This window comes from Schistocerca cancellata, chromosome 2 (genome assembly GCF_023864275.1).
Source record: "Schistocerca cancellata isolate TAMUIC-IGC-003103 chromosome 2, iqSchCanc2.1, whole genome shotgun sequence".
In the NCBI taxonomy this organism is placed as follows: domain Eukaryota; kingdom Metazoa; phylum Arthropoda; class Insecta; order Orthoptera; family Acrididae; genus Schistocerca; species Schistocerca cancellata.
In genome coordinates, this window is record NC_064627.1 from 834,908,079 (window position 1) to 834,917,854 (window position 9,776).

Consider the following 9,776-nt stretch of genomic DNA (forward strand, 5'->3'; position numbering starts at 1 on the left):
AACATGTTCTCGTCCATTTTACTTGCATATTAGCATGCATGAAAGAGAAATAGCTTACTTTTAATGCAATTTCTGGCAAGCGTTCGAAGGCAAATGGTATAATTTTTTAGTGCATTACTGCATGATCACAAGCCGCCTCTGCCATTTCCTCCCAGGTAAGGACTGGCGTGTCCTCATTTAAATGTGCAACTGCTGCTCTGATGTGAGCTCATAATGTCTCCAAGTCCTCTGTTGGGTCTTGGTAGATAGCGTCTTCACCAAGTTGCAGAGATAAAAATCTGACGTTGGTAGCCTGGAGACTTTGGGGCCATGAAATGTGTCCTCCTGTGACAGTCCAGCAACCTGGAAATATGTCATCCAAAGCCATCCTAACGAGCATCAGTCACTGAGGTGGGGCACCGTCCTATTGGAGCATGATGTCAGGTTGCAGTTCTTTGAGCTGCAGAACTGCAAACTGTTCCAACATGTCCCGATAAACAGTCAGGGTTTATTGATGCCTCTGCAAAGAATAACAGTCAGACCACATGGTCATGAATTAGAACACACCACACGTTTACCTTTGGACTGTTGCACAGTAGTCCCATGATAAAGTGGGGGTTCTCAGAGCCCAAAATCCTCACATTGTGTTGGTTTACCTTCCTGAGCACAGTTAGGCAAGTTTTGTCCTTGAACATCACCCTCTTTCAGATCATCTGGGACACTGTCGTGCGACTCTGGATCTCAATTACAAAAGCATTACTCATTGGCCTGTCATCAGGTTGAAGCATATGCAGCATCTGTACCTTTGCAGCTCTTCATGGATGTCTTGCTCCCAAAAAACAATGGAATTTTTATGGGTGACAAATTGCCGAGTCACAGGGCTACAGTTCATGACTGGTTTGAAGAACATTCTGGACTAATCATGTGAGTGGTTTGGCCACACAGATCACCCACATGAATCCCTTTGAAATCCTAAATATTTATGTAAGACAACCGGTTTGCTGTCGTCTTCGGGTCTTATAATTATTTTTGTTATGGAGTATGCTTATTTTACGTTGTGTGTAGGATTTTTTGCAGTTGGGGTAATTAAATGATGAGACTGAGTCGAATACCATTTATTAGCAAAAACATCCCTTAGATCAAGCTAGTACTCTTAGGTGTCTACAGGGCTGCCAGCCTCGTGGTTGCAGGACCATCATCAGTTCAGGAGGACACGCTGGACACCGCGGTTTCTCCAGTCATAAGCACTGATCTCATCGTACATTTAACCACAAAGAAGAGTAGTTAATCCAACAATGATACAGACAAACTATGAAAGCACTGCAGATAGTTAAAATTACATTCAAATAACAAAAGTAATTTCATTTCCTTTTAGCCCTCAATAACTTGTATAAAAATTTTAAAACATCTATCCTGACAGACTGATATCTTTGAAGTTTATCCATTCAATAATAAAATTTTACTCAATAAAACATTAATAAAACTGACCAGAAAAAAATCTGGATTTAATTACTTTGGCCCCGTGGACAAGATTCACAGTACATGTGACCCAATTACAATGGACATACACACACAACGGATATGAATCACTACAAACCACACACATACAACACAAATACTAATGTGCACTGCACTGGCTTATCATTCAGCATTGGGCTTTAACTCATTACTGCCCTGTTACAACCCTCCCCCTTCACTTGAGCTCAGAATGACTGGAATATATGGTTTGGGAGAGAGGGGGGAATCACACCTAAGCATGCAGAGAAACACCGGCAAGTGTGCCATTGATTTTATTGCATCGAAGGTACACAGCCGGCATTCTGCTGTTCCCAGTGGTGGCGCCACGCAGATTGCGTGTGTGGATCAGCGCCAATGTCAGTGTCAGAATCTGCTGCATCGGTGTCTGGTCGTTCACTCTTGCAGACATGGTGCTCCTACTCACGCCGAGGGTAAGTGGCGGTCTCATGTGTTGACTGTGGCGGTAGCCCAGACATGGCTGATGGCTCCCTGAAGGGCAGCTCGTGAACCCCATAGCATTCTGAAGGGAAACAGCCATCTGCCGTCATTGTAGTGAGCCCTAGCAGCTCTGGTCTTCCGCTCAGGTCAGCTTGATCAGTGATCACAGACAGCCCTGCACCCAGGAGGCTTGAGCTTATGCCTTGACCTCGCCCCTATGGATGACAACTTGCAGTCTCACGGATGATGTCACCCAGAGGGCGAATGTCAGCAGCTGTGGCGCATATGTGCAATGGAGGTTGGTGATAGTTTGAACGGTCCAGTTGGTTGCCAATATCCATCACCAGAGGTTGACATGATTGGCCTGCAACAACTGTCATTCTCTCTGGTTCTGGATATAGATGGAATGGTGACATGACTGCCTGATATGAGCCTCCAGACTCGCTTATTTATGCCTTTGATGTAGTTCCTCTGGAGGGGACAAGTGGAATGCTCCTTAGTAATTACAATGTCAGCTTTCTTTGGCTTGCTTTGGCCCCTAGGCACAGGCCGCTCGGCACTGTTGTAATTGCAATGTATGAGTTCTTCATGGCATGTCAGTGCCATGTGCTGCCCTGATTATTTCACACTTATACACAGTGTCCTCTGGGCCGTGCCTTCTCACCATCGAGCAGTATTGTAAACCTGCCTCGCAGAATCGGTTGCTAAATATCAGTTGCCCATACCTGGCATCCAATGCAACAATCGGTCCCTTAACTACTACCTTCCAGCCAAATCTGGGCGAAATTTACAAGAATTCCCCAAATCCACACCTGTACTTATTCGTGTCGCAGCAGCCCAAACATCATAACCCAAATAAATCGTGCAGCACTATCTGATGGCTGAGCGCAGCTTAAGATAAAGTTATGCCAAAGAATTCTTGCTTAACAGCCTTACTATTATTTTAATTATCTTTAGCCCCAAAAAGGTAAACACAATAACTTAAATTACCGTGGTGCACCACTTCTATAATCCTTATGGCATATAACTCCTTAACCAATGTTATGATTACAGGGAAAACTTTCCCTGCATTGTCCATGTGGGGCCAGACATAATTCTTCAGTAATTTAGCAACGTCTATCATGTGTTATTTTGCTGCCTATGTAGCAGAATTCCTTGACTTCATCTACTTCGTGATCACCCATTTCTCAGAGTTTCTCACTGTTCTCATTTCTGCTACTTCTCATTACTTTCATGTTTCTTCTATTTACCCTCAATCCATATTCTGTACTCATTAGACTGTTCATTCCATTCAGCAGATCCTGTAATTCTTTTTCACTTTCACAGAGAACAGCTATGTCATGAGCAAATCTTGTTATGGATATCCTTTCACCTTCAATTTTAATCCAGCCTTTCTTTTATTTCTGTCATTGCTTCTGCGATGTATAGATTGAACAGTAGGAGCAAAACACTACATCTCTTACACCCTTTCTAATCCGAGCACTTCGTTCTTGGTCATCCACTCTTATTATTGCCTCTTGAACCCTGTGTATATTGTATATTAACCGTCTTTCCTCATAGCTTACTTCTATTTTTCTCAGAATTTCGAACACCTTGCACTATTTTACATTGTCAAACGCTTTTTCCAGGTTGACAGATCTTGTGAACGTGTCTTGATTTTTCTTTAGTCTTCAGAACTGCCTCTCTGGTGCCTTTACCTTTCCTAAAACCGAACCGGTAGTCATCTATCACTTCCTCAATTTTCCTTTCCATTCTTCCGTATATTATTCTTGTCAGCAACTTGGATGCCTGACTGTTAATCTAATTGTGCGATAATTCTCATATTAGTTGGCTCTTGGAATCTGCGTTGAAGTGTTTTTGGGATGATAACTCCGTTGTGTCTATTACCTCTGTGCAGTAAGAGGTATAATGTTGAGCATGGATAATTCATGCCAACAGTGCCAATATGTCTGGGTTGCTTGATGAGTTTGCAGTCTGCAAGCCATCTGTGTCGCACAAACTGGATGACTACACGAAGGACCGGGTCCTCTGGCAACGTGTGGGTGATGGTTGTACCATCTAATAGCAAATGTACGACAGTGACCTCCACCTCTAGGTCTGTATGGAAGTAGACCTCTGGTGCAGCTCCAGTGTTAGTGTCCTGCCCTACTGGGAGACCTGAAAATGTGTCTGCCTTAACATGCTGCGCTATGGAATGGTACTGGATGCCGTAGTGGTACCCTGAGAGGAACAGTGTCCACCATTGCAGGTGCGGGGTGGTCCTGGTAGGTACGTTAGCATGAGAAAATGTGGGTTGTGGTCAATTAAAGGAATAAATAGCCGTCCATATACACAGTCATAAAAATTTTAGTGCAAAATTGTGGCCAAGGCCTCTTTTCCTATTTGGCTGTAATTATACTGTCCAGTGTCAGTTTTGGAAAGTTAATAGGGCACTCTGTGCCATTGACTTTGTGAGAAAGAACGGCCTCAAGGCCATATCCTGATGCATCCATCGCAATGGACAGTAACTGCATAGTCTTATAAGCCACGAGGCACGTTGGCTGGAGCAATGCCTGTTTTAAGTCTCCAAAAGGCTTGTCGCAAGCAGAGGACCAATACCACTTAACATTTTTGTGAAAAAGGTGATGGAGCAGTTTGACGATGGCCGCTGCATGAGGAATGAATTTTTTGTAGTGGTTCAGCTGACCCAACGCTGATTTTAGTTGTTTGGTATCCCCTAGGACTGATAGTTTTTGTGTGGCCTCTAAATAGTGTGGAGCGGGATGTATCCTTCAGGCATTTAAAACTTGTCCTAGATATTCAACTTGTACCAGTAAACAGCATTTCCTTTTTTTGAGCACGCTGAATAATACTTCCAAATTTGTTGTAAGATCTTTTCCGTTTTTGCCACTGATGATGATATCGTCCAGATAATTGGCTGTGTATGGAACTCCCTGTGTTAGATGTTCCAAATATTTTCGAAATGTGACTGCTGCATGGGTGGTGCTGAAGCTGAAGGACAGGCTATTATTCTGCAAAAGGCCAAAAGGAATGTTAGTACCTAAGATGCGATTACAGGTTTCAGCCAAGGGTAGTTGTAGATTGACGTCTGTAAGATCGATTTTTGTGACCAATGTGCCACTGGCAAGTTTTACCATGTTATCCTCAACATATGGAACAGGATAGAAGTCGGTGGTAGATTGTACATGTTGAGGTTAACATGGCAAAACTTGCCAGTGGCAGTACACTTAAAATCCCCACAAATTCTCAAAGATCCATTTGGTTTTTCAGCCATCACAACAGGATTACCACTCTTGGCGACTGGGGTCAGGATTCCTTCCTCTTGCAGTCTTTGTAGCTCGAGGTAAAGCATGTCCTACAATGCAAAAGGTACATTCCATGACTTGAAAATCTAGGTGTCACCAATAGCTGCTAGAAAATATGTACTTCACAGTCGGTGACGCTGGTCATCTGGTGGGAAAACACTGAGGCATATTTTGTAAAAAGGTATGAACGATTGGATGTGGTTCATTGAATTGTGGACTTACAAACCTAAGGAATTAAAGAGTCCTAAACCCATGGTGTTAGGAGCCCCCATCGATTTGATGACTAAGATGTGGGCCAACAGAGACACTGCATGATGCTGAATCTTTGGACTCAAATGGTTCTGCACATCAATGGTGTTACTGCTGTAGCTTTTAAATGTTTGGCAAATGACTAGAATGGTGGTGAACTAAGGCAGATACATGTGTCCCAATTAAGACCTAGTGCCTATTTGAAAGTGATGAGGATGTCGTTTATAACCAACCACCTGTAATATCAAAAACTTACTGCAGATGGGTAGCATGGCCTGTACATGGAAGACGTCTGAGCCATGTATATAGTTCGCTTCATCCGAACCAGAGTCGAATTGTCCATACTAGTGCTATTCACATTCATTTTGGGGAATGACTGGCAAACTCCGTCTTACGTCTAGTTTCACTATATTGCACTGCGTCTGGTGAAAGTAGCACTGCTGGTGTTGATGCGCGATATATGGGCCTTATGGAGTCAGTGACACCCTACCCCGACTACTGCTCAAAAGCCTAAATGAGGGGGAAGCACGTGGTCAACGACAGGTTTTCTAATCTGAGTAGATTATTCTGGAGCCAGTTATGTGGAGGATGGATTAGAATCGTATACCTTACCAATGATTCAGCATACGACTGTTTGCGGTTAGTACTGGAACACTGAAAACGACAATCCTTGGAAAGTCCTTGTAACTGTGTCATCCACTCGCGGTAGAACTGTCTGTTTCGATTATGACAACTAAAAAAATTGACCTAGTGGCTGCCACATGAATTTGTGAATCAAAATAGTCCAACAAATACGTTTTCAAATATTCATAAGTTAAATCACGCGTTTCCACTGCCGGATTTAACTGGTGCAAAAGGCGATAGCCATCACATCCTGCGTACACACACACACACACACACACACACACACACACACACACACACACACACACACACACACAAAAAAAAAAAAAAAAAAAAAAAAAAAAAAAAAAAAAAAAAAAAAAAACCACACGCTGCTGAGGTCCTGTGGGTGATGAAATGCTGTTGTAGCATGCGACGTAGTTGGGCCCAGGCTTCTGCTTTTCCGTCAAATGCCAGGAACGGCGGAGGAGACGCCTTGAAGCCCTTCATCATGGAGTCGATGCGAGACAGCCACAAATGGTATGACTGTGAAGGATGTTTTGCCCAACATCAGTTTTTGCTCCTGCTGCATGGTCTGCAGCGCCTGCTGAATGTTTTGCAAACGCGATGGTAGTTGGTTGGTTACATCTGCTCTACAACCTGAGGATTAGGCAACCCCTTCGACAAACCTTGGGCACGGTTTGCGTACCTTCAGGCGCTAGAGCAGTCACCAGGCTGAATTAGTGTCGAAGTTTCTGACAAACATATTTGTAACGTTCTCAATAAAGTTGCGTGGGTGGCATTGAGGCCGTTGCCGAACTGGGGGTCTTAGAGGGTTTGCCTTGTTACTCACGCATGTGTTAGTGTTGAACTCAGACATGATTAGGCCACAGGGAAACAGTGGGAGTGAAAAAGCATAAGCACCCTTTGGTGCTTCGGATCCCGTAAGATTTAGTCAAATGGTTTTGAATGGTCCCTAGTGGTTCCAACTTGCACACGGGAGTAAAAATTGCGGTCCAACGGGCTGCAATCACGATGATGGGGATGCAGCTCCACAATGTCCTCAGAGAAGGGTTGAAACATACGAGGGTGTAAACACCAACGTGAATAGTCGTTTTGTTGCCACTTCCCCCAATGATTTTAGAAATTCTGATGGAACGTTATCTATCCCTTCTGCCTTATTTGATCTTAAGTGCTCCAAAGCTCTTTTAAATTCTGATTCTAATACTTAATCCCCTATCTCTTCTAAATCGATTCCTGTTTCTCCTTCTATCGCATCAGACAAATCTTCCCCCTCATAGAGGCTTTCGATGTATTCTTTCCACCTATCCGCTCTCTCCTCTGTTTTTAATAGTGGAATTCCCGTTGCACTCTTAATGTTATCACCCTTGCTTTTAATGTCGCCGAAGGCTGTTTTGACTTTCCTGTATGCTGAGTCTGTCCTTCCGACAATCATTCCTTTTTCGATGTCTTCACATTTTTGCTGTAGCCATTTCGTCTTAGCTTCCCTGCACTTCCTGTTTATTTCATTCCTCAGCGACTTGTATTTCTGTATTCCTGAGTTGCCCCGAACATTTTTGTACTTCCTCCTTTCATCGATCAATTGAAGTATTTCTTCTGTTACCCGTGGTTTCTTCGCAGTTACCTTCTTTGTTCCTATGTTTTCCTTCCCAACTTCTGTGATGGCCCTTTTTAGAGATGTCCATTCCTCTTCAAATGTACTGGCTACTGAGCTATTCCTTATTGCTGTATCTATAGCCTTAGAGAACCTTAACCGTATCTCCTCACTCCTTAGTACTTCTGTATCCCGCTTCTTTGCGTATTAATTCTTCCGGACTAATGTCTTAAACTTCAGCCTACTCTTCATCACTACTATATTCTGATCTAAGTCTATATCTGCTTCTGGGTATTCCTTACAATCCAGTATCTGATTTCGGAATCTCTGTCTGGCCATGATGTAATCTAACTGAAATCTTCCCTTATCACCCGGCCTTCTACTAGTATGCCTCCTCCTCTTGTGATTCTTGAACAGAGTATTCACTATTACTAGCTGAAACACGTTACAGAGCTCAATTATTCTTTCTCCTCTCTCATTCCTGGTCCCAAGCCCATATTCTCCTGTAACCTTTTCTTTTACTCCTTCCCCTACAACTGCATTCCAGTCTCCCGTGACTATTAGATTTTCATCCCCCTATACATACGGTATTACCCTTTGAATATCGTCATACCCTTTCTCTATCTCTTCATCTTCATCTTGCGACGTCGGCATGTATACCTGAACTATCGTTGTCGGTGTTGGTTTGTCGATTCTAATAAGAACAACCCTGTCACTGAACTGTTCACAGTAACACACTCTCTGCCCTACATTCCTTTTCATAACGAATCCTACTCCCTTTATACCATTTTCTGCTGTTGTTGATATAGCCCTATACTTACCTGAAGAGAAATCCTTGTCTTCTTTCCACTTCACTTCACTGACCCGTACTATATATAGACTGAGCCATTGCATTTTCCTTTTAAGATTTTCTAGTTTCCCTACCACGTTCAAGCTTATGACATTCCACACCCCAAATCGTAGAACGTTATCCTTTCGTTGATTATTCAGTCTTTTTCTCATGGTAACATCCCCCTTGGCAGTCCCCTCCCGGAGATCTGAATGGGGGACTATTCCGGAATATTTTGCCAGTGGTGAGATCATCATGACACTTCCAGAATGAGATTTTCACTCTGCAGCGGAGTGTGCGCTGATATGAAACTTCCTGGCAGATTAAAACTGTGTGCCGGAACCAGACTCGAACTCGGGACCTTTGCCTTTCGCGGGCAAGTGCTCTACCAACTGAGCTACCCAAGCACGACTCATGCCCCGTCCTCACAGCTTTACTTCTGCCAGTACCTCGTCTCCTACCTTCCAATTTTAACAGAAGCTCTTCTCCGAACCTTGCAGAACTAGCACTCCTGAAAGAAAGGATATTGCGGAGACATGGCTTAGCCACAGCCTGGGGGATGTTTCCAGAATGAGATTTTCACTCTGCAGCGGAGTGTGCGCTGATATGAAACTTCCTGGCAGATTAAAACTGGGGCGTGAGTCGTGCTTGGGTAGCTCAGTTGGTAGAGCACTTGCCCGTGAAAGGCAAAGGTCCCGAGTTCGAGTCTCGGTCCGGCACACAGTTTTAATCTGCCAGGAAGTTTCACATCATGACACTTCTTCACTTACAGGCCACATGTCCTGTGGATACGCGTTACGTGCACAGTACAGTGGCTTTCATTGCCTTCTGCATCCTCATGCCGTTGATCGTTGCTGATTCTTCCGCCTTTAGGGGCAGTTTCCCACAAGGGCAAGAGAGTGGCCAGAACCTCTGTCCGCTCCTCCGCCCTCTTTGACAAGGTCGTTGACGGAATGAGGGTGACTTCTTATGCCGGAAGTCATCATCCGTCAATGCTGATTATTAATCAAAATTTAAGCAGCGGCGGGATTCGAACCCGCGACCGAAGACGTTTAGATTATGGATCAAAGACACTACCCCCCCCCCCCCCACCTCCTGCCCCCCTTTTTTTTTAAAAAAATTCATTTTGGTCGCTTTTGTTCGGTGCATCTACTCGGGGCGAACGTCGTAAGACATCCGTTTAAGTTCGTTGTTGATCGATTAATTCAGTTTTTTTTATTACAGAGGGCAGTTAACCCTC

At 43.9% G+C, this 9,776-nt stretch overlaps 1 non-coding gene across 1 annotated transcript; it reads left to right on the forward strand.

Moving 5' to 3' along the window:
* The first annotated feature begins 9,181 nt into the window (after positions 1–9,181).
* Positions 9,182–9,256, forward strand: Trnas-uga (transfer RNA serine (anticodon UGA)). Its single transcript has one exon. It is a non-coding gene; the product is annotated as a tRNA-Ser (tRNA).
* Positions 9,257–9,776: the final 520 nt, after the last annotated feature.